Here is a 25,818-nt window from a genome sequence, read left to right on the forward strand (position 1 = left end):
CTTTGAGCTTTATTCATTGTCTTCCATTTTGTTTGCCGTACATCAGTAACCACATTTCCCACATGCCCACGCATTAAACCTACAGTATAGTCATTGTCAATGGTGTCGGAGTAATAATAATAATGCAGTTGTTACATATATCTCGGTCGCAAATATCCCTGTAATGTGATGGAGACAATAAAGGGTGCTTCTCACTGATTGCCACTTTGCCTCCAGCATATTTTTTGATGTACTCATCATCATGCGGCGTTTGACGTACTTAAAGATGGATCATCGTGACAAAAAACTGTGTTTAGCCCGTTCCTGTTTATCACTGTGATGCTCTCTTAATCTGCTGTCTCTCAGATGGACGGCGGGTAAAGAGCTACAGGCTGGAGCTGGGCGGGTTCCTCTCTGTCACCAGACGATGACAGGAGGCCGATTATGCCAGAGTGCCATATTGTAAACTACTCATCATTAGTGGGCCCATCCCGGCTAACGACCACACTGGAGATAAACAGGGGCGATGTGGAGAGCCATCTTAATCAGGAGGGCCGTTTAAGAGTGGGGCTCCGTCATTAAGCACAGCTGTATCGCACCAGGATATGGGGAGATGTCGAGCTGTAAAGCTGCAGCGTGAACCCAGCTCAGGTCTCAGCCTCCAGCTCCGCAGGGGTTCATCGCTGTTCTCATCACCCCTTTAAATCCACAACGAGCAAGAATAGAAAGAGAAGTGCCTAAAACATTCAGCCAAATTAAATTATTACCCTCCATCGACGGTCTCCAGTCGCAGCCTCCCAGGGACACTCTCCAACTTCAGTCATCAGGGAGCGAGGGGGAGGGAACTCCTTCTGTCTCCATAACTCTGTTTACACAGCACTCCCTTTTCTCCTCGTCTACCTCTCCAAAATCATCAGTGTCTTCAGGGAGAAAACAAATAGATGTCCAATCAGGAGAATGATACTCCTCTGGGACACTGAAAAATAACCACGTAAAGGAGGATTGCTTGTCTTTCCAGGTTATTAAACTTTCTCTTCAGACCAATGTATTCACTGTGATCTCCCTCCCCCCTGTTTACAGTCTTGTGAACCAAAATTTACCTTCAACTGTAAAACTTTTACAAGTCAAATTGTATCAACCATTTAAAAGAAACATTTGAGGCATTGTCACATATCCCATATTGGGTTTTTTCAACTTATGAGAGACCTCGTCATCCTCCCTTGCGTTAAATACAACACTTTGAGATTCTCTCTTCTTGGTTCCCACCTTGCAAGTCCTAGTTTTATCAAACCAACAGCCCAAATTCAACAATATTACAAAACTAATAGTTGTAACAGATCCCCATATTTGAAAATCTGTAACTTGATGAATGACAAAACTAATAATCATTTCAAAATTGGTGATTGATTAAGTAATCAGTCATTCTAATGATTGCCTCCTCTGTCATTTAAATTTCAAACTCAACACTTTCAGTGTGTGTACATTTTTGCTGCAAATATTGAACATTTTCAATGATAAATAAGAATCTGTAAGCAAATTTGTTGATTTTGCTTTTCTTTCAGTCACCTTATCAATTGGTTTAGTTCAGCTATGACCACCTCCTCTTTAGTTTGCAGTTTAATCGTAACATTCTATTCAGATTTTTTCTCTGCTTCCTGTTTTTCCTTTGTCTCAATCCTTCTTTTCCTGTGTTTTTGTCATTCAGTGCATCCGGCATCTCTCTCTCTCTCTCTCTCATCATGTATCCCAATACAGCCCTCTCATGTCCCTCAGATGGACAGGCCTGAGTTGTCTGGACAGGCCGTAGCTCTCCCCACAAATGCTTGAACAATTGGAGGTAAATACGTTGGAGACAGCCCATTTGTTTTGGGCCGGCGGTGATGCATGCTTTTGCAGCGAGCAGCACATTTTTACCACGAAGCCCAAAGCAGCTGTGAGTAATGGACTGCTCCGGCCTGTCCACTCATACTGCTATTTTTATTATTGTATCCCTTATAGTTTTCATTTTTCATATCAGGGGGAGAAAGAGAGGGAGCGTGCAGCGTTCCCTTCAAGTATGTTCTTTCCCTAAAAGAGGCGGGAAGCAGCGACCCCACATCCCCTCCTTCCACTCACTTCATCATCTTCCATCAACCGTCCCTGGCTGTTTGTAGTCAGACTGAGAGATTTTCTTGGATGCCGGGATGAGACAAATAAGGGATTATCAACAGACAGGACAATAATTCAGGCTGGACAGCTTCATAATAATTTTTCATCGATCCATCACTGCGATTCTGTGGCATGTTGACTGGTTCAGCCTCTGGGGATCAGGGGGTATTCTCACTCAGAGTGAAGGAGCGAAGAACAGAAGGCTATCCTCAAGTTTAAAAAAAAAAAAAAAGTACTAATAAAGCTGCTGAATGGAGCTTAGTGTAAAAATGTGCCTTACTGTAGACGCTGTAAAAACAGTGGAAAAAGCTCAGCTCCAGCTTTGAAGATGATTCACTAAGTAGCTAAAATTATCTGCTGCTGCCGGCCCCAGGGAGAGGACTGGTATTTTGCATCGAGGCACTCATATGGGCACCTATAATGGGTGCCTCTTAATTCCACTGACAGCTTTACTGGACCTGAGTTATGGAGCTGCAGCCATGCTGCTCGTTAGGCCCTCGCCAGGCTTCACACTGGGTTACACTAATACACCTCCTCCCCCCTCCCTTGCCCTTTCCCCTTGCACACACATGGGCATAAAATCAGCCATACACCACACATTTATGAGGACCAGCACATCCTCACACCCAGAAAGATACTGGCCCACACAATTCCTTCACACACCTTTCTTGTATAATGGGGGTTATTTGTTCAAGTTGTTCAGCTGATGCTAGTATCAGATTTATTTCCTCGCTTCTGCCCTTCATCTTCTGCTCCTCTCACCCACTTATATTTTCTTCTCCCTTTATCCTCTCTCTCTCTGTGCCCACCAGGCCAACATCCCCCCCCCCAGCCGACAGTAGCGGGGTCCTGCCGGGTGATCCATCTCTGTCAGCCCGCTAAAATGATAATGCCAATTAAAGCAGAGGAGTAATTGCCCTCCACTGCCTCTGATCCCCTGCAGACCCTCAACAGGAGCCATGGCCCCAAATACGAATGAGACCCGGGCCCCTGGAGGCCCCTGCCTGGGCTAGGCTGAGGACAGGTGGGATGGGGAGGGGAGGCTGAGGAGGGAGGAGGTGGGTTGGAGGGCACTGTGGGGGAGGAGGGGTGATTTGTAACTTTTAACCTCCACTGATCACCGATGGCCTTGACAAGGAAGGAGTGGAGTGGAGGGGAGAGGAAGAGATATCACACACACACATAGATGAGGCGCACGAACACACACAGACAGAGATGCTGGTAGTTGGTGCACATGGATAAACACACACACAGACACACACACACACACACACGTGTTCAAGGTCGCTGTCAAAGGACTTATGGCCCTTGCCACCGCACACAGACTCTCAGTGTGAGGAGCCTAATAGGAAGTGAAAGGTCTACCCGGCAGTGGACTGTAACACCACTGATCAGAGGTGACATAGCTGCTCTCTCAGGTCAGCCATGCAGCCGTTATTACCACACTCCCTATCACAAATTCACTTTTAAGGTTATTGTCTTTCTTCTGATAACGTGCACAACACATGGTTCAGTATCATCTATAACGAATGATCTGTGTGACTTGGTGTGTCCTCTGTCTTTTTTAGAGGAGAGGAGGAGGTGACTGAGGATGGCTGCATGTTGTGTTACACCAACGGTTGAACCGCACTTGGCTTTCACCACGGTATGTTTGTTAATAATTGTTGGTATGTAGATTGTCTTCCCTTGTACTAATCTCTTCTGTGTGTTCTATAAAAGCAAATAGATGCCATTTTGCTCTGCAACCCAAATCATTCTCATTAAAGACACAGCTTTTTGAATAATTATTTTGTCATAAAATTTGTAATTGCCCAGAATTTAAGGATTGCTTCACATTTTCCCAGTTTAAACGATAGTCCAACCTGATTCAAACTGACCATAATGCCTCTTTCCAATGTGCTAGTGTGAGAAATCAGACCCAGTCTTTGGTCTGCACAAAAATCATCCAAAAATGTATTCAGATAAGATAAATCAGTCCAATCAAGTGTATGTCTTTTCGGTGTAAATTCACACTTTGTTTTCAGAGCTGCAGTGGAAGGACAGTAACCAAAAAGATTACAACTTTGTAACACTTCCACATGATTTGTCCAATTATTAAAGTCTCCTAATGGCTTCAGATGAACTTTTGCATAGATTTTTGCATGGAATAATTTCTGTGGATTTTGTTCGCTATGATTTACCCTGGAAGTGTAAATGATAGCCAATATGAAGAGGATAAAAAATGCTGCATTCACAGGAGCTCTTCTTTACACTTGGAAAAATTACAGCCATCATACTTGTTTGCTTCAGATTGCTTGTTTTGTCCGAGCAATGGTCTAAAATCATCCAAAGTTAAAATAGGAAGTAGAAAGAACCAGCAGATCTTTACACAGAAAGAGAAGCTGTTGGACATTTTTTCCTGAGCTGTGACAGCCCATCACAGCATACTTAGGGCAGGATTTGTGTTGAGCGTGTGTTTGAGTATATTACTACTTCTCAGCTGCAGAAGTGTGTGGGTGTGAGGCTGGATGGCGGACAAAGTGTGTAGGTGGCTGTTAACACAACTCCGTCACCCATCATGACTGGGTGGTGACCTATGGCACCGACCAGCGGGAGAGCACAACGGCCAAACACCAAACACCACACACGACACAAGGCCCAGAGATGAAAATCTCTCTGCTGATCTTTTTTCAGGCTTTACCTAGGTTAGAAAAAAAAGGTAAATACAATGTTATAAACAAAAGGAGCTGACACATCTGTTCAATCTGCGGTGCACGTTCAAGACACATGAGAGACACTTGTGTGTTGCGTGATGGGTTGAAGCGTTGACAGGAAGCTGCTGCCTGAACATCAGGAGAACAGCTGACGAGCTCCACTACAGAGACCCGGTGAGCTCCGTCACAAGAGTAATGATCACCAGAGCCTCAATATGACAATAATCTCCTCTAACTTCATCAACGCAATTTATGCCAGCAGGCCACCAAATGCTTTCAATATGTTCTGCATCAGGAGCGTCCACTCCTCTCAGCTAAAATCACAGTTACTGCAACAATAATAACTATAGACGGGCTCACATCGATTCAGCAGGGCTACTCCGCGCTGGGTGTCGCGAGGCCTTAGCACCACGTTGTGGGCTCCATGCTAACATTGACTTATTACAAGGGAGCGTGCCGCCAAATCCATAATTAGACTCCTTTTGTTGCCCCCGTTGTTGTTGAAAATGTAATTATGAAAGATGAAACACAGCCTTCAATGAGATGGCTGTAAAATAGCATAATTAATATGGGCTTTTGCGAGAACAATCCCTGCTTTACGGGAGCCCCGTGTTGGCCGTGAAATTAATTAAGTGTGCCAGGATTTATGGCCTGTGCTCGGAAATGAAGAGAATTAATCGCAGGCCGAAGATGGATGGTTGCTGGAAAATGATGATGCCCGGGACCATGTGGGGAGGAGGCGTCTAACTGCTTTAGGGGGGCGCTCTAGGAGGGGAATAGAAGGTTTTGACACAATTACCCACCCCTAGACAACAGCTGGGCCAGTGGTGGGATCGAGTACTTTTTGGGCCAGCTTGGAGTTATGAAATTTTTTTTTTTTTACATCTTCAACCCACCTGCACCTTTTCCCTGAACACTAGGTGCAGCCCTGAGGTTGAGTTAGCTTTGGCAAAGTCTGTATTTCTTGGAGAGCAGAGGAGAGTTGTGTTTGTGTTGTTTTATCACAGATGACTCATGTCTCATTCCTCACATCCTCTCCATGAACAGTAACCATGTACTTTGACACAATTATGACAATTGCAGCGTAAACACAATTATTACCGCCACCAATGCAGAGCTAACAATGTGTGATGTGGAAAATTATTGCGTCTGTGCACTAGGGAGTTAACGATATAATGAGTTCCTGTTTTGCAATGACTTCTTCAGAAAAGAGGATTTCTCACCTGCAGGATGGGATCACAACTAAAAATCATAATTAAACAAATTGTGCCTCTCACAGTCAGGGCAGTGGTCACGACGACTTAATACACAAGCATTCTCATACAGGTAATAAAACAGGATAAACATACATAAAGTTAATGAACACTGACATTTATTGATCAGTAACTGAAATCAAACTCAAACACAAGTACAGATATATAAACAGACACAGCGGTAAATGTTCCTCAGATACCTAAAAGTAGTCAATACCACTGTTTTGTTGTTGAGCGAGTGTCAGGGAGGGTGAAAGGTGTAAAAAGAATGATAATAATAATAATGATTTTTCTACTGTACTCCTGAATATACTCTATCCCACCATTGGTCCAACTGTTGTCTGTTAAATGAAGGTGAAGAAAAATGACCAAATCTCATGTTGTGTGAAATAACAACTCGATATTAACCACAGATTGTTAACTTTGACCTCCTGCGATGTCCTGAGACCCAAAACAAGTCCTGACACACAACCTCCCAGCCCTCTGGCCTCTCCACTGACTGTTAGCTAGCATGTGCATGTGTGTGTTATATGTTGTGCGTGTGTGTGTGTGTGTGTCTGTTGTAATAATGGAAGGCTAATTACCCACCTCCCATGTCCCTGGACAGCGCCACAATGTCTGGGTTAGGTCTGTGTGTGGGATGGTTCACGGTGGTAATTAGCTTGATACACACACACACACACACACACACAGGCACACACGCACACACAGACAAGATAAATGAAGGCTTGGGTGGGTGTCTGTTGTTGGACAGTTGATTGGGCAGGTACTAGGGGAGTGTCTGGGGTCTCCAGAGCATGTCCGCTCTGATAATTATGTGAGTGTGTGTGTGTGTGTGTGTGTGTGTGTGTGTGTGTATTTGTGTGCGCTCCTCCGCTGTGAAGAAGCTCTCAGCCCAAATTGCTGTCTCTTGTCTCATTGTCAGAGTGATTATGAAATATTGTTTAATTTACTGGGTGGTAGAGTCTAGAGTGATTTTGATGAATCGGACCTTTTATTTCTTCATTCCCTTTATTGTCTAGTGGTTAGGTGGTGTCGTGTGTTTGTGCGCTCGAGTGTGTTGAGCGCAGTACAACACACACTTTTGCAAACCACACTGATAGAAAGAAACGTGTGTAATGTGTGGAAATATTAAATCCATGGAAGCTCAGAGTTAAAGAGATATAAAGATGCCTTGTTCAGAGGAGGATGATGCATTGTGACATACAGTATATTACCTTAAATGATATGGAGTCGTCTCACTATTATCCAAAGCGAGTTGTTAGTGAGACAACTCAGTGTCTTACCGCTAAAGGCACGCTTAAGGCATGTGGACAGGAGGGGCTGGGAATCAAACAGCCAACCCTGGGATGAACTTTGCTACCAGAATGAATAATGCATAAATGTCCCTTGTGACGGCGGGAGCCCGGTTAGTGTTAGGTCACCACATCCCCAAGGTGGCAACCTGACCCACTATGTGATTTAGTAGATGGTAAAACCTGTAAAACATCATATAGGTGTTAAGTGGAATCAACAAATCATTTGTCATCCAATTATAAATGATAGGTTTTGTTAATTTCATGTTAATTCAACCTCGAATTTCTAGTTTTTACTTTCAGACCACCTCGTAACGTATGTGCATGACTTCTTTTGACTTATTGTGATGAAATAATGTATCAGTGTTGTTGCACATGGTGTGTGTGTGTGTGTGTGTGTGTGGAGTGGGTAGGAAGTCGTAGGGCAGACCAGAAATAGACAGTGCACAGTTTTATAAACCAAGCTAGTGTAAGAGAGAGAGAGAGGGAGAGTATGTGAGAGAAAGAGAGAGGGAGGTCTAGTAGGCCCACTCTAACTGATTATACAGCTATCGACAGGGACCCAGAAAAACAGGCACTCACTTTCCTCTTGATTGAATTAAACACCTTTTATGGGGCAAATCGATGGGAGGGGTGGCGGATGACGGGGATAAAGGGAGAGGAGAGCGGAACGTGTTATGATATGTGGAGGTGAGATCTGTCTTTACTCTCTCTCACACATTCACACTCACACACACATCCTCCCACAGACAGGTGAGAGGTCTGATGCCACGTTGTAATTCAGGCAAATCAATGCTTTTAAAGCATTTAGCCATGCCTGGTGATGAAGTACAGTCAGAATAGGCCCGCCAAGCAATATATGTCCCAGACCCAAATCAATCACAATTACACAGCCAGGCTGGGACAGTGCAGTGAGTGGACAGAGGGATGACTGGTCTCCACTGCTCCATTCACTCCTTTTATAGTTTGATCAAAGATGAATAGTAAAAAGAGGATTGCATATCAGACGTCCAGTGTAGAGAAATACAGTCGCCTTTTCCACAGCAGACATTGCGACTTGTCATAGGCGGAATACAGTCGTCATTGATTTTATAATTTACACTTGTGCTTTTCCTACAGTGATGAGACAAAATGTCACGTTAGAAGTTGATAATCTCCTGAGCACAAGCCTCATTCCTGTGTGCAGTTCTCTTTCGTGAGGTTTCGTGACTTTATAACATTGACATAAATGTTGCCTGGATGCACAGTTCCTCTGCAGATACAGTACACATTTACAGGGGGATTACTGTCTGTTTCATTTTAGTAAAACTCAAAGATACGTACATGTTTGAGACTATTTCTGTTTCAGTTCTTTGGAAAATCTCCTCTCCTTGACTAACATGGTCCTTGCTGAAGTCCACGTGTTTCCTGAATCTCTACAAGGGTTGTGATGAGTAAATGTATGACCCTTAGTCTTATTTGCACTTCACTGACTTTTCTAACTACACATCCCCAGTTCAAACTTGTAGTCTCCAGAAAAGTGACATCACTTGATGCAGCTAATCAGAGTTCGCTCACATCTGCAGTAACAAACTCCAACAACCTGTGAACAACCTGCTAAAATCGACGGAGTTTCCCTTTAGCTCGGTTCTCTAACAGATGATGTCAGAGAGCAGCAACACCACAACTCTCTGGTCACCAGTATCAGACACAACAACAGAGCCCAGCAAGGTGACATCATCCCCACAAAACTGGCGTAATCAATACAAAACAGGATGCTGATCATTTTAAAAACTCAGCTGTCCTCTAATTAGTCCAAACTGACCCCCCCCCCCTGCTGGCCTTGATTTTCATAGACACCACTAGTCAGGACCAGGATGGTATGACCTCATGTTGCCACAGGGAGACCCACCGCCTGCTGCCCGTCCTAATCAGCCCCTCTGCCTGGACGCTTGTGTCCACTACGACCACATTAGTCACCAACGGCACCGTACCACTGACCCCCACAAACCACCACGCTAACTCCACAGTCTGGCTCGGCCAATCAACACTGCTGTCAACACTGGCCAAACCAATTAAAGTGTCTAATGAGCGTCTTGTATAACACTAACACGGCCATTAAAGAGCATTTAAAGAGAGTACGGGGGTATCGGGTGGAGGGCTGCGGGTTATGGTGTCATGGCTTATTAGTATTCAAGCAGCGTTTGGTTTCCATTAAGGCTGCGTTCACGAGCGCCTCAGGTGTCTCGATGGGATCCAACGCAGGCGATGTGATGATTCACGCATCCAGGACTTTATAAACAGCTTTTACACCGATGAGAACAATCTCCTCTCATAAAGAGCACTTTCGATTTCATTTGCGAATACAGATATATGCAAGAAAAAATAAATAAATAAAGTGCATATGGAATGTGTTTGAGAAAACAGTGACTTGACAGTATTACACAGGCACTCAGTTTAATACCCAGCCATAATATTGCTGAGGGAACAGGCCCAAGGCGCTACTCTCTTTTATTAGTCATTCACTGGGATTATGGACACATTGCTTCCATTACCTAAGAGAGAGGAGCAGAAGCCCTGTCCCCCTGGGGGTGGCCAAATAACTCTCTCTCACACACACACACACATTAACATACACTCTATGGCCTAAATAGATTTGAGTGTCGGCGTGCAGATGTACACTGACGCACACAAACACACTCCATCATTAAGACGAACACAAGCTTCTATGAACCCCTTTTACCAGCAGGATAATAGAATCAATACTGCATGTAAATAAATGGCAACTAAATAGATCCATAATAAAGTTGCTGGGAGACATTAGATCACAATGACTCTTTATTCTGCTGCTTTCATTTTGTTTGTTACACCGTCTGAAGTCATCAGTGTTTATGTGTTGCTCTCTGTCTGTTCCCATCATGCTTTTCAGATGCAGCGTCCCTGTGCCCTGTGCAGAGAGAGGAGTGGAGGTTTCATATGATCAGGTCAGATTTGCACACATCAAATCCACACACTCGCACCAACGTTTCAACCACAACACACACGGACACGTTGGTTTTGTCAGCGATGAGATGCGATGAGGCTGATGGATGGCAGCAGAGAGAGAAAGGATGGACAGCTGAATTTGATTTGTCTTAATACAGACGAACTGTGAGGTGGCGGGGCTCTACATCAGTGCTTTACTACTACAGCCGCAAATGCATGTATCAAGGTAAATCAATTACCAATCGATAAGGTTCTGCAATTTGCATAAATCAGTCTGTTTTGAGCAGTATGAGGTTCTCCCCCTTGTTTCTGTATCAAACAGAGTGAGAATGTTCTTCACCTTTACTCTTTCAGCCCATCATCCCTCCATCGCAACACACAAAGCTCCCTGACTTTGATGTGACATTGCTTACAAAGGAATATAATGGTCTCTGGGGGCCCACAGAGTGGCACCCCCAGATCAGATGAACATGCTTCTGCTGGCCTTTTGGCAAATTCTCTTCACCAGACTGATTTACACAATGTTAGATAACTTTAATTACTAGATTTTTAAAAACCACAGTAAACAAATAGGCTTGATAAATGAATAGTTCCTTGGCAATGTTCCCATAACTGTAAAACAGTGGATGCTAACTTGGGGTTGGGATCTACCCATGGCTCATAAGATAAATCTTAGGGCATGTGAGGTGATATTCAAGATAGGAAGGAGGGAAAAATCAAAATAATTATTATAGTAAATAATGTTTTTCTTGCTTTTCTGAAAATGTGTTTTGTTATTGTGGTGGCTTTACCTTCTCTGGTCACTAAAAAATGTTCAAATCATCAAAGAAGGAAACATCCCTCTGTAGTTGAACTGCTTACATCTCTACATATGCAAACTGTAAGAAGAAGAACATAAGTTGCTTTATAGGGTCACAATTCGAAAAGTTGAGAAACAGCTGTGGAGTGATCAGAGAGAATTGCAGAAAAGCAAAATTTAGTATACGTAACAAAATATAGTATACATAAAAAAAACTGCAGATGGAGTGAGAAGAGAGCAAGAGTTTTTTTCTAAGTGCACCTGTATGGTCTGAAAATAGCCACAAACTAACTTCACTGACGCTGCGTTTGTCTGCTATGACAAATAAATATGCAGCTGCAGAGATGCATCACCTTATCAATCAGCAGTTCTGACTCCTAATCTCTCACTGCCCCACATTTGTACTCTCTAAACACTCAAAGTGAAAAAAAAGGAAACAGTAAAATCCCCAAAGGCAGAAAGGAAATGCTCAGTTTTTTGGCTCAATTAAACCATGAGCTGAAATTCATGTTCAAACATTTGTCATTTAATAGAGTCAAGATGCATGAGCCAGGAAACACGAGCGAGGCAAAGTAGCTGCCTGTTGACATCAATTCAGAGAATTAATGTGTCCCAACAAATCTTGTTGTTTTATTTCCGCCACTGCCTCCATTATGCGCTTTTAGTCATTAGGGCTGATACTTAATGATTGACACCCAGTTAAAGTGCACCTACAGTGCATCGCTTATCATGACCTGCCCTCATGCACCTCACACACATGCACACATGCCTGTATGCACACACACATATTAATATTTACTCTCTTAAACACACAAACACACACAGCCAAGCACCCACTCTCCTAAACCCCAACGTGGGCATAAATTTCTCCAGCTGTGACTTAAAAGACAAATAGCCAATAAAAGTGCCAGGGGTGTTCACACATGCGTTTCTGGCACAATCAAATCAATTTCCTCTAAGTAGCCATAAACATGTTCTCTTTTAAAAGGTGTGAGAGGGGTCCCATTATCCCCGGGCCCCCTGGCCTGCTCCTCCACCCCAGAGGCCTCTCCATAGGGGTCAGCATCAAGGCCTAATCTGTCTCAGTCCGCTAGACCCATGTGTAGCTCTCAGTCACAGAGAGAGCAGGACCTCGGCTACTTCCAAGCCTTCTGATCACAAGACTACGTCCATTAATCAGTAGCAGGCAGCACAGCGACAAAAAGATTGCCTGGCAGGGGGTTAGAGTCCTGGGAGCTGCCTCAGTCCTGCTGGAGGGTCCGGGCCTGTGGAGGTCTGTGTGAGGGACCAGACAAGGGCTCTGTTATCTTCCATGTTATTAATCAACAGCTGTCATAACTGAGCTGTGATTTTTCATATTTAAGACACTTCTAACATCTCTAAGATCTGCAATCCTGCTACTTTTGTCCTCATCCTTCTTGCACCAGTGTTTGTCCTATTGTAATGCACTTACTGTAGTAGCTTCAGGGGGGGTACTGAGACCACAATTACCCTGGTTGTCCTTCCCATGGTAAATGATTGTAATTGTAATTGGCTGTAACCACTTTTTGCATATAAACCCCATGTAAAACACTCCACCCCCACCTTTCAAACGCTCCATGTGCCCCATCTTTCCTCCATCTTCACCGTCTGCTAAACCTTGGGCCTCCAGCTTACACTCATGGGAGTTGACACTCAGTTCCTACAAATCCAGTTAATATTCAATGGCTCATTAAAGATTGATTGTAAGCTGTAAAGGGGGAAATCACACACACATATAAGAGCACAAAATCCTGCCTTTAGCTTGTAATTATACTTTATGGAAGAGGTCCTGCTGATCCCCTGGTCCTTGTTAGTGAAGGTTAGGGATGTATGAACCTGCATGGTGGGGATCACGGCCCGGCCCAGGTCGACCCGGATCTACCCAGGCTATAAACGTCAGGCCAGGGCAATCAGGCACAGGATTGCCCCCCTGAGAGAGCAGTTCATTTCTACTGCTGAAATATTTAGGAGTCTGAGCATGCCCTAAGAGACTAGAAGAAGCAAAGCGACACAGCCCTGTTTATACGCTGCAAGGAGTAAATCCCTGCACATCCTGGCCCAGGTGAGCTCTGCTGACGCTGAAGCAAATTACACCGAGCACTGTGCCAAATTTGCAAGTATTATGACATATTGGTTTTATCTGACTAATGAGCATTATTGTCATTATTTTAGCAGTATCAGAGATTTTAAATTCAGTCTGCTGTTTATTCAGTCTTAGTTTTTTCTCCATTCCCACTCTTTTCTCTTTCTACCTGACCTGTGACCCTGCCAGTTTCCCAGGAGTCCCTGGCCTAGGCAACGCCACAAACACAATTTCCGTAATGTCATTTGCAGCGTGGATGAAGGAGAGAAAGTCCTGGCTGTCAAAACCACCTTCACGCTGAAGCAAAGAAAACACGAGCGGACACATGACAGATTCTTAGGTTTGTACAAATGGACAGCTCCCCGACGCCCCTCCCTCTCTCACTGCAGACCCCTCGCCTCTTCTCTCCTCCACCCAGCAGCACCTTGTTCTTCTCTCCCCCCCACTCTCTTTTTCCAACGCAACCCCCTTCACCATCCTCGCCCTCACCCCTTCCTCTTAGAGTGTCACTCCCTCGCTCTCGCCATGTCAAATGGGCAGAAATTACTGCATTATTAAGTGTGCATGGAGGACCGAGTCATCTCATCAAATCAAATTAAATCAGACTGTCACAACTGCTTCTTGCTACTGTGGAGATGATGCACAAATATGGAGTCTTAAACGACTGAAAATTAGAAAAACCTTCTGCCTCGTTTTAGATAATTATATAATTTAAACAATATACTGACTGTTGAGTGTGCATAATGCTATCTTGTGTGTGTGTAATAGAAATTACACATAAACAGCAGACTATTGCGGCTTTTTTCTTTATTTGCCATTTTTCCTTTCTAGCTCACCCCCTGGCTTCAGCCTTCACCTCCTCCTGCTGGCATCGTAAACAAAGGCAGGACCCTCTCAATCATCGCCTCAATCAATGAAGATGATTGGACCAGTGAACAGGAACACATTGGGTTAACACCTCCAACCTGCTCTGCACCTGATGTGACCCACAGCCACCCAGACTGTGCTCACATCCCATTTGTCACTGCAGTTTTTCCTGGAACAGGGGGATAAGATTGAATGGGCCGCCATGGAAATATGATTTTCAGTACGCATTGTTAACTCACCGGGGAGAGGCTTTTGCCAAATTCTATCAAAGTGTGCAACTGTGTATTAAATGACTATCAAAAGGCCAGCCATCATTTTTCATGCCATAACCATGGCGTGCCCCAGGACTTACCCCTGCTACAATCACAAAGGAGACTATTGCTATTGATCCACGGTGGAAATGTACCGACAGCAGATATGAGGCCGCCTCAGACAAATACAAGTGTGGCAGTTTTGAATATGCAGTCTTGGTTAGTATATTAGAGGTGTGTGCGGCGCGTGCAGAGGGCTGGGTTAATATAGCTGCTTGCTCTATGTGCAGATGGAGGGGGGGGGCCTCAGAGTCATTTGCTTCCCACGCTACAGCCAAAAGTTTGGTGCTTTGCTGTAGTGATCCATATGGAAGCAGGTGGGCGCGGGGCCCATGAGTGGGCGAGAGGGGGTCCCAGTGGGCGGTGGGTCATGGATCTTGGGGTTGATGAAACATCAGAATCTCCCACAGCAGAGAATGGTGGTTGAATGCTGTCTTCAGTGTGTAGGAAGAGAGCTGGTTAAAGTTTAACCAGCCCCATCCTGTTCTCCGCAACCCTCCATCAGGCGGCCAGGGCCAGGCCCGGCCCCCACAGCCCCCACCCCCTCTGACCCCCACCCTGTTAGGGACAGAAGTGATGGATCGCCCCTGTCATTGTGCCCTGTGAGGGGACCACTGCAAAGAGGGACCTGGACTCCTTGTTAATCTGACCCTCTGAGCCTGAGTGGACAACACAACACATTATGACAACCCCCCAACCCACCCCCCCCCTTTCCAAAAAGCAAAAAAAAAAGAACACATGGCATGTAACTAAACTCACCCGCCTACATATGAGCCTCGGCACTTTCCTCTCCTCCTTTTTATTCCGCCTGTTTTCACCCCCAGGCCCCATAAACCACGACAGGAATGCCTTAGAAGCCGGCGAGTTCGGTGAGGAGAATAAAAAGAAGAGGGAAAGTTGAGCAGAAAGAGAAAAATGAGAGGTGGATGAGAGAGACGGCGAGCAGCTGTGTGGAGTGACAGGACGCAGCGCGGATGACTAATGGTGCTGGATGAACTCGTGATATTGACGAGTGATCAGTCATATGCTGATGCCATCTCTCTCTGCCCCAAACCATGTGTTCACTAGCGCAGGGTGTTGTAATGTTGCTGCTGATGTTTTCTGTTGCGTTGATTGTGAAAAAAACAAAACAACACAAAATAAAAGAAAAAATCAACAAAAGTCTCACAAAAGATGTGATGTAAGTAAACATTTGCTGAATTAGAGAGGGACTAAATAAAACATTTCAACTAGTGCATTTTATAAACTCACAAAACAACTTTTTTATTCCAGTTTTACAGGATGTCATGAAGTATATTTTTTAATTTACTGACATCGGTAACACTTTATAATAAGTACACACTAGTAAGCATTAGTTAAGCATTACTGAATTCATTTATAACATGGATACTCATTAGTATGTAGTTTATAAACACAGTTAAAAATGTTTTACTCATCATTGATAAGCACTAACTTTATTTATAAACTACATACTAATGAATATTCATGCGTTATAAATGAAGAATTCAGTATTTATTAATGCTTAACTAATGCTTAGTGTGTTATAAAGTGTTACCCTGACATCTTTTAAAACTGTTATGGAAAGATGTTCTAACTTTTTCAGCAAATTATAATTTTAATTTAAAGACAATTCAATGAAAAACGGATAATGAATATCTAAATGTAAAATGTAAATTAAATAACACAGATGGTGACAGAAAAAAATATCATGCTTATTTGTAACGGTCCTCCCCATGATTATTACATGTTTCCCGTGGGGTTGAGCTGGCAAAGTAAATTTTTCTGGTTTGTTAAGGGAACAGGATGTCAAGCTCTCACAAGGAAAGGTAATAATGTGAGGGACATGGGTCAAGTTTACCATTTGCAGGGGAGAAAAAAAAACAAAAAAACAACTTGAATCCCCTTTTCCTTCTTTTTGTGACGGTGGGGTCAGCGCTCCACCCATCTGGGTCTAAACTAGAGACATGGGGTGTCGGTGGGTGTCAGAGAGGGGCACCATGCTGCCTGAGTTAGGGGACTTGATCGCGGATGGACATGTGTGTGTGTGTGGGTGGAGGGGTTGACACACACACGCGCTGCACCTCTCTCAGCTGACTCCGAGAATATGTTTGCGTGGGACAAGTCCACCAAGACCCATCCATCACCCGGGTCCAAATACGCCCTGCGCCACTGTTGACACGGGGTTAACAACTTGACACTGACGGAGGTGGGCGAGGCCCCGCGGCAGAACAGAGACTGAGACAGAGAGAGAGATGGATTGGACTGTGATCGACATTCAATTTGAATTATTGCAAATATTTCCATTTAGCAGGAAATTGAGTACATTATGAAGTATCCAAGTGAGTTCAGTCCAGTGACTGTTCAATGCAGCAGAAGTGAAAACAAGCAGCTGTGTATCTCCGCGTGACCTTGCCCTCCTACTTCAGACTATTGCTTCAGGACTAAACAGACAAGCTTGTCAAAATGGCCGCCAGAGATGAGTTACGTTGGAATTGTTCATGAAGGCATTAAACTTCCTTCCTCTCAGTAATCACCGTGCATTATTACGCATTAAAACATGCACTAATGTACAAAGTGATCAATTTTGTGGTGGGACAACAACCAGAAAGTGATTAAAAACTTTTAAGGTCCATTGATTTAAAAACTACTTTGCGGGCTATGTGGGAAAAAATGGAGCTGTGCATAAAAAGTAGTAAATCGGAGCCCGTGAACGGGTCCGGATGCAGGGATGAGGCTGAGAATGTAAAGTAAATCTCTGAGTGGCTGTGGCAGGGATGCAGGTGGAGGAAAGCGCGAGGGAAATGTAGCGTAATCTCAGCCTCAGACACGTTATCGGCTGGGCTTTTTAACACAGGGGCCAATTTAATTGCACTTAAAGCAGAATGGCAGAACATCAATCTTGATGAGTGGATCTGCATCACAGTTCTCCCAGGCCAATCTATCACTATCTGTGCCTCTGGGTAGCCTCCCCCCAACACTAACACACATGCCCATAGTCCCTCGTTGTCCCAGCTGCACGTCCCATCATCATCTACTGTATTCTTCTTTCTTTCTTTTTTTACTTATACAAATTATACATTTTTATGTGTATTCTGTGTAAAAGATATCTATCTATGAGAAGTACAGACAACATTTTAACATTAGACCAAGTTTATTTTGTTTTTATTTTGGTCTTTTTTTAATTATTATTATCTTACTGTCAAAAAATCCCATTAAACATTGAGTTAACCTGTCTCTCAATATTTTTTGGACTGTCACTCATCAATCAATTAGTTCATACTGATTGGTCCCAAATATACATTTTCATCTAAAAAATTATTAAATAATTTCCCAAATTTGCTGAACGCTGTGGTTTTTAGCCAGCGTTGCTCAGGAGTAATTGTTGTATTTGCTTGGGACAATTCCCTGTAGTGGTGAGCTAGTGAGTTACAGCAGCATGTTCAGTCAACACAAAATAAACTACAGGGCCCATGTTTGTAAATAAAGATGTCACAGAGTGACACAGTGTGTCTGATTTATGATTTTGACAGGTAGGTTTTGGACAACAGAGCTCTATGGCACAGAGCAATAAGCTACACCAGGCTTAGGATATAACACTTGTTATGTCAAATGTGTTAATTGTCACAGGATTTACAGTATGGCCAATATGAAAAATATTAAATATCAGCAGACTTATGCTTTAATACATCTTGGTTTGTACAGTCATAATATAGCAGCATAATTTGAAAATCTGCATGTGTGTGCTCTCCTTTATATAGGATCTGTGTTTTTTTTCTTCTCATGAGCATGAAACTATTTCAGCTGAAAACCAGCACATGTTAATATTGACTGGAGGAGTAAATGTAGGGGAAACATATACAGGCATTAGGGCTGGAGGCGGTAGTTCTGTGGTTAGAGAACAGTAACTACCTCCTGTGCCATAAGCATCTTGAACTCTTAGTGGCTGTAGAACACTTAAATACAGAGAGCACTGGCTTCATCAAGGCCATAAAGCATAAAGAGGACTTGAAAGCAAGGGACAGAGCCTATACAGGAGTAATGATCCCTTAATGTGGTGGCCTCTCTAACTCAACCTCTCACACACTTTCTACCCCCGTCCCCACTCCCAACTGCTACATTAGCAGGGATAATAAATGAGACTCCGGCATCACAAGCATAAACTTTTTATGACCCACCTAACCAGCCTTATCAAATGTGGATGTGATTACTTCGCCAGTTGACAGATGAAGAGATGGATGGACAGTTGTGAAGGAAGGGATGGACTGCAAAGAGGAATGAGGCGCGGGGGCGGGGGGCGGGGGGTTGGAGATGGTTTTCTAGAGGAAATAAATAATTATTTAATGTACATCTAGGAATGATGAGTGTGGAAAAACAGGAAGAGGAAGTGTTAAAATAAAGGATGCGGTATAAAAAATGAGAGTAGAATGGGGGGGGGGGTGAGGAGTGGGAGGATGGGAGTGTCTCGAGTGTTGCTCTGTGTAGCTGCTCTGAATGGGCTGGTAAGATGGAGTGGACAGGCTGTATGGGCCCAGTGAAAGGCGCCTTTCTCTTCTACATGATAACTTTGATCCCTCCTGTTTCCACACACCAGTCAGCAATATTGTTAAGCAGCAGTTGGTTAATACTTTAACCAAGTCCTGGTATAGAGACGAAGGGAGGAGGGACTCTCGGCCCCCCTTGCCACCCCTCCACTCTTACAGTTGTTTCAACTGAGGATTTCCTGTGTCTGCCAGTCAGGTACCAAATCATAAAGTATATAAATTCAAAATATAACATTACTGAATTTCATTAAAGACAAAGACAATAACCACCAGTATGTCTATGGCAAAGGCAGTGAGCTATTTTATCACAAAGTATTATACAGGATCTTAATGATAAACACTTAGTGAACTTTTTGGCTGCTACTTGTCATGTACAAGATTGAAAGATAAAGACTATCTCAAAACCATTTTGCCAAATGTATAATATTAATTCTGTGCATCACTATGATATTGACAGTAAATTTTAATATTAAATGTCATTGCTGCGTATAGTTTGTTGCAGTGGTTTGTGCCGTCCAAGGCCTTTATATTTTATTACATAATAAAAGGTTTGATATTTTCAAGCTTTTCAAGCCAATTCGACTCTGTCAGGTACAGAGGCTGAAAGACTGAAAAGTTGCTCTTTTTCTGATGTAATAAAACTTTTAAAGGGACAGTTTCTGTCTTTATGAGGCAAAAAAATCACAAGTAAGGTGTGTATGTTGCACACTGATGGATATGTGCGCTTTCAACCTTTATTGTTCTTGTTCCTCACTGAGTTATTTTCTGCTGAGATGCAGAACTCATATGTGAGGGAAGAGCTTTTCTCACTGTAACTATGGTGCCGTGTTAGCTGTATGACTGATAGCGTGGATGCATGCTAAACATGTGTGACATGTAGTTTTTGTTCTGCCTCATTAACGAACGGCCCGGGTATGAAGAGATCAGATTAAAGGTAATTAAAATGACAAAAACACACCATCATTCCTAATGCAGCTGTAATGACGGCCTTAGTGTAGCTGAATGCCAGCCACCTCCACCTCTTTTTCCTCTCTGTTCCTCCCTCTGCTCATCCCTCTCTCCATCTCAGCTGTGGCTACAGAATCATTAACCTGGCTCTGTGAGTAGGATGTGCTGACAGAACACTCTGCTATTGTGCTTCCTGTCATCTTCAGGAAATCAGGGCTTCCCCCTGCTGTCGAGGTAAAGCACCACTGGGTGATGAGCGATGCCGATGTTTCGCTTCGTTCCTCCTTTCATTTTATTCTTCTGTTGCTATGTTTATCTCATTCTCTTCACCTCCCTTTAGGTCAGTCCCCCTAAACTGCTTACACAGGGGAAAAAAATAAAATTCAACATGTGTTCTGTACAACATCCTATTTTTACACAATTCTTTGTATTATTATTTGTGTTACATACGGTGCATGGCTAAAATATAATGCACTTATTCAAGGGTAAGGCAAAGTAAGATCAACACCTTAATATATAATATAGTCCAGTACAAACGCACTTAAGAAATCAATACACTCCTCTCCAATACAGCTCACTAAAACTGACAATTATAAACGTCACGGCAGTAGTATTTATAGCAGGACTATTAGACTGAATTGCATGGGATTATCAGGTGTTCCTGTTATTTTGCCCCCCCCCCTTGTGTGTGCATGTGTGTGTCTGTGTGATGGAGTGGCCATGCTCTGTCATGAGCGGTGCAGAGTTGACGCTTCCTTTACATGGCAGCTGCAAGGATCCAGTGATGTATCAGAGTCAGCAGAAGCATTGATCAGAACCAGGGTTAATCATTGCTCCGGGAATCCAGAGGAGATAGAGGCTGCCTGGGGAGAAGTAAGCCAGGAGAGTGGGCGGCTGCACCACAGGAGGCCTGCAGCTCTACAGTAAAGGAATGCTGCCAGGAAGATAGAACCACTTGTCTGTTTATCTGTTTATCACTGTCCAGCTATCAGCTGTTCATAATAACAGAAGGCTCTGCGCAACTTCAAAAGCATGTGTTTAGATATGTGTTTGAGTGCGTATGGGGTAGGGGGGTGATGAGAGCCGCAATGTAATCCCCCTAAATGGACGGATTTCCGAAATGTGGGCAATGTGATGCCGGATCTGTGCTGTGTCTACTCAGCAGTACCTATTCACTCCCCTGAGCTGGGGAGTTAATAATTCAAAAGAGAGAAGAGGGAAAGAGGCCATAGGCCTGAGTGACAACATGGAGAGCGAGACAGAGACACAGACCAGTGAAAGTATGGAGGAAAAAGTGGGTGCAGTAGGAAGCAGAACCGTGGAAGGAGAAGAAGAGGAACTATTCCAGAGGGCGATTATATCACGTTGGAGAAAACTGAATGTGACATTGTAGTTGTGTATTTTTTTTTCAACCTCTAAACCCACAGATTACATTGACTCTACCACAAGCGGAGGCCTTAGCTTCCCCCTCCTCTCCTCTCCCCATCCTCTTCTCCTCTCACTACCCGTCCCTCTGGGATGCCTCTTCCCTGTGACCTGCCATCACCAGCATCACCACTGCCAACATCAAAGTCCAGGATGTTCTCTCCAAGAAACGCACACAGGGCTGTGAGCTAAACACACGTGAAAACCTACAAATAAGTAGCACAGATAAACGCACACACACACATAGACTCACACATGCACAGAAACTTGAAGGAATGTCAGCAATGCCAGGAGGAAGGATGAGGGGCAATTGGAACACAAAGAGGTCCATCTCCTCAGAGACAAGGGAAAACAGGGCAATAAAACCGTCATGTCGAGCCAAGAATCTGCTGATGGCACACATACATATACGCAAGTTCAGAGACACAAAGGAGAATCTGTCAAGCAGATAAAGCCGTCACTGCTCCTTTTCATCCCTGGTTTTGTCCAGAGGCGTCCCCCTTTCACCTCTCCTCTGCCCCGCCAACACTTGTCAGGCAAGAGAGTCATTAATGTTTAGCTGGGCAGTGATGGCAGCGCTGACAGCACTCATCTGTCTAAGAAGACAAGATGAGAGAGAGGGACAGCCCATCAAACGAAGCCACTTAGAGAGTGAGAGGGAGAAATGAGGGGAAAAAAGAAACCGTGAGACTGAGCCTGGACTCACAAGACACAGACACATCTTCTCTTTTTTTCTTTTTCTTGCAAAGTTAAAGGTTACATCACCAAGGTGGGATATAAAATGATGCCATTGTCATCTTCATCCTCCCCTCCTTTTCTATCTATCCACCTACACAGCCCCCATCTCCCCACCCATCCACCCCCCTCCACATGCTTGTCAGCAGTTTGATTCAGTACCTGCAGCTTAGTTACTCATTGAGCTGAGGAGGGACCAGAGGTGTATGGACGGCTGTCTACGGGCAGCCACTGGTGGTCGGGGGGCTGCTGCTGTTTTGACAGATCTGCCTGCGTCGTCCGTTCCCTCCTGTAAAGACACAAGACACAAAGGACAGGAAGTGGAGGGAGGTAAATAGCACTGAATATGAATGGTACACTGCAGAGGCGGTTAATAATTGGGAAGTGTTGGACTATTAATCTGAGAGACAAGGCGGTGTTGGGTTTTGTGTTTGTGTGCTGCTGTAGCTCTGACAGAAGACTGAACAGCCCTCAGTTCTGCATATATATACTGACGAAACATCTGGTGATGTTTCCCATAAGCCTTTCACATTAATATCACAACAACCACCTATAGTACTTGAATAATGTTATACTGTTCTTCACTTTCAAGAAGCTCTGTTTGAACCCACACTGAGGCCGTTCATCAGAACTTCTGAGGACAAACTGTAGGTCTGTTTTTACATGTGTTTGTTCCTGTGTGAATATGTTCATATACTATATGAGCGCAATGCATTAAATGAGTGTTTCCCTCCATCTCTCCAGATACGTCAGAAGTTAATAGAGAGGGTGCTTTGACTGCCATGACAAGTTAAGTAGAGGGAGCGGGACCATTGTCTTCCAAATCAGCTGTCAGTGTGTTTCTGCTGTCAGCAGTTTGAATCGCTACCTGCCTGGTTAATCATCGAGCCGCTCTGAGCCGCTGGAGGTGCATGGCCCACCATCACGGACCCCCATCATCGCCACAACAGGACAACATCTGATTGACAGATTAGCAAGCACTGGCGTTTTTTTTTCAAAGAGGGGGGTTGAAACAGGGTGGAGAGGAGTGATTGGAATTGGAAGGAGACTTGAAAAGGAACTGCGAGGTAGAGGAGGTGCGTGTTTGTGTGGGTAGGTAGGTGTGGAACAGGATTTAAGGTTAACAGGTCTTCTCTATAATGTAGGCCTATGTGTAGCTGAGGAATGTGAGGATGAAAGATTTCCTGAATGGACTGAAAGTTTTTGTTGCAGAAAGTGTCAAGTAAAGACAAGTAAAATGAGAATATTTGCACCAACACAGAGTGAGTTCAGTGTATTGTTCATGTACCTGTGTGTCAGCAAGAGCTGGATAGGAAGATAAAACCATCAGCTTGATGTTTTTTTTTTTTTTTTTCCCCCTTCAACTAGTCAAAGCAGAAACTGTATGACCTCAACCATTCTCATAACTGTGCGGTTTTATATCTTAATAACGAGCAGTTTTCCCTCAGGGTTTTGCTGGACAAGGAAGAGACAGGGAGACAGTCTCACAAGTAAAGAGGACTCCTTTGAAAGTGAAATTGCCTCCCCTGTTGGACATTAACGCTGCTACAACCAACATTACACCCCCCCAATCCTCATAGGTTATGCCCACTTTAGTCCCCCCCACCACACCCCCTCCGCCTCCGCCTCCTTTGATTCCCTCATGCACGCCCACTGAGGTTTGATTTCAAATGGAAAAATTAATGGGAGAATAATAGCCTTGGGCCTCACTCTCTTCCACACACACATCTTAGTTGGTCTACAGGGGGACAAAAAGGGAGGGGAGAATATTTAGATCCATTCGCCCCACTTGGTCTGCTATTCCATTGTGACCCAAGCACACGCACACACACACAACGCGTACACCAGAGGCTTCATACCCCCCACCCTCGTTTACACCTTAGAGGGCCTAACTTTCAAATATTAGTACAGTGGCTGTGTGGGTTTCAAATAAATAAATAAATAAATGAGCACCCAATGATTAGCAATTCTCCTGATAGTTATATCAATGTGTTTCATATTCATTTTCACTTCCAGGAGAATATTTCTGCAGAAATAGTGATTTTGGAGAACTTTCCAAGCTTTTTGAAACGCTCCTAAAACTGATGTGAGGAGTTCCACTTCCACATTATTTACATGGAGTCACCAACAGCAGCTTCAAGAAGAAATTTAAGTCCCATGTTTGGATTTATACAAAACTGATCAAATCATCATTATTCTCCTCCTCCAAATATTCTGCATGTGATGTAGAACAGACAAGAGTAAATAAAACTTTGTTGTCCCTGCAGTTCTGAGCCCTCTGGTTTAATATTGGCAGAAGTCAGATTTTAGAGATCCCGAAAATAGATGCACTCACACGCGCACACACACACGCAAGATGTGCAAGTTTCATTTCAGCTGATACAGGGCCAAATTGGTTGCAGGCATTATAAAATCAAAGTTAACACTCATTGCTCTTAGGCTAGCAACACAAGAAGTGTGTGTGTGTGTGTGTGTCTGGCTGGGGTAGGGGGTCGGTTGTTAAGAGTTTAAAAGCGGAAGAAGAGTTGGTGTAGAACCAGTATTGATGTCGGGGAAGCCCACTGGCACTTTCTGTTCAAACATTTGAGAGAACTGGCCTGCCGAGCTGCAGTGCCCGGGTGGCAGGATTCCCGCTCTTCCTGTTTCTCCTGACTTTGAGGAATTTTACGGTGAACAAACTCCCAGCGCTCTTCTCACACGCCCCACACCTCATCACAGATACCTGCCTCAGCAAAACTAGAGGGAGCTAGACCAAAAGAGAACCAACTTTCTAGGCATTTGAGGAGTTCCTATCTCTTGTCACTATTTGTGTATCGCACGGGGTGACACAAAACTATTTTAATAAACACAGATGCACAGCCCCTTTTTTCATGTTCAGTATTCTTCTACCAAAAGGAAAAGGTGATGGATAGGAGTCAGTCATCCTAATCCCTCAGTCACTGACTGCAGATACGCTGCATTTCATGATGGATTTGAAAGGAGACCATCTCTCTGGACACGGTCCAACAGGAAATACTTTCAGACCGCTGCCAAAAACTCAAGCAGACAGACAGAGAGGAGTCAATGAATGTGGGTGGCGCTGGGCTCTGACTCATGACTTAAAAGGATGCAGCTTCAACATTATTACAAAAATATTGACAGAACATCTGGTAGTTTTATCTGTGACTGTTCAAATGTCTTGGTGATTATTGGTTTAGACAGCCAACAACAGGCATCAACTTACAGTTCAGGGACGCTGGATTTCAATCATCATCACAAGAGACTTAGGTGGAAGAGGTTTACAATACATTAAAAGAAAACAGAAGGGCTGGTGAAGGGGTGTCTTGGGTAGAGTGATGGTGCGACACACTTCTAAAACAAGCCACCGTCCCCACGACTCTCGCAGTGTGCCTTTGGGCACATGTAGCATTAATTGCTGCCTCCACAGAGCCTGCAGACTGCACACACCATCTATTGCTCGCATCAAAGAAACCACATGCTGAACTTTATGAAATTTTTATTCAATATGTTCACTTCTCTTCCCCTTTTCCCTCTCTTTCTTCCTATTCCTATTCCCCACCTTGGCCCCCCTCTCCCCCTTTTTTTTTTTTTTTAGCACCGCCACCAAACAGACAAGAAAGACTTCTCTCTGCCATGTTTTTCGGCTCGACTTCCTTCCTGCCCAGAAGCACTAGAGTATCTCGTTAGTTCTCTCACAGCTAACATCTCTCCTCTATCTGCCAGGAGCAAAAAGCTGATCGGGGAGGAGGGGGGATA

At 44.0% G+C, this 25,818-nt stretch overlaps 1 long non-coding RNA gene across 1 annotated transcript in view; it reads right to left on the minus strand.

Moving 5' to 3' along the window:
• LOC146984789 (uncharacterized) overlaps positions 1–25,818 on the minus strand; it is a 364,327-nt gene that overhangs the window by 310,891 nt on the left and 27,618 nt on the right. The window lies entirely within an intron of this gene.

Source organism: Trachurus japonicus, chromosome 7 (genome assembly GCF_045865225.1).
Source record: "Trachurus japonicus isolate A0001 chromosome 7, Traja_1.0".
Classification (NCBI taxonomy): Eukaryota; Metazoa; Chordata; class Actinopteri; order Carangiformes; family Carangidae; genus Trachurus; species Trachurus japonicus.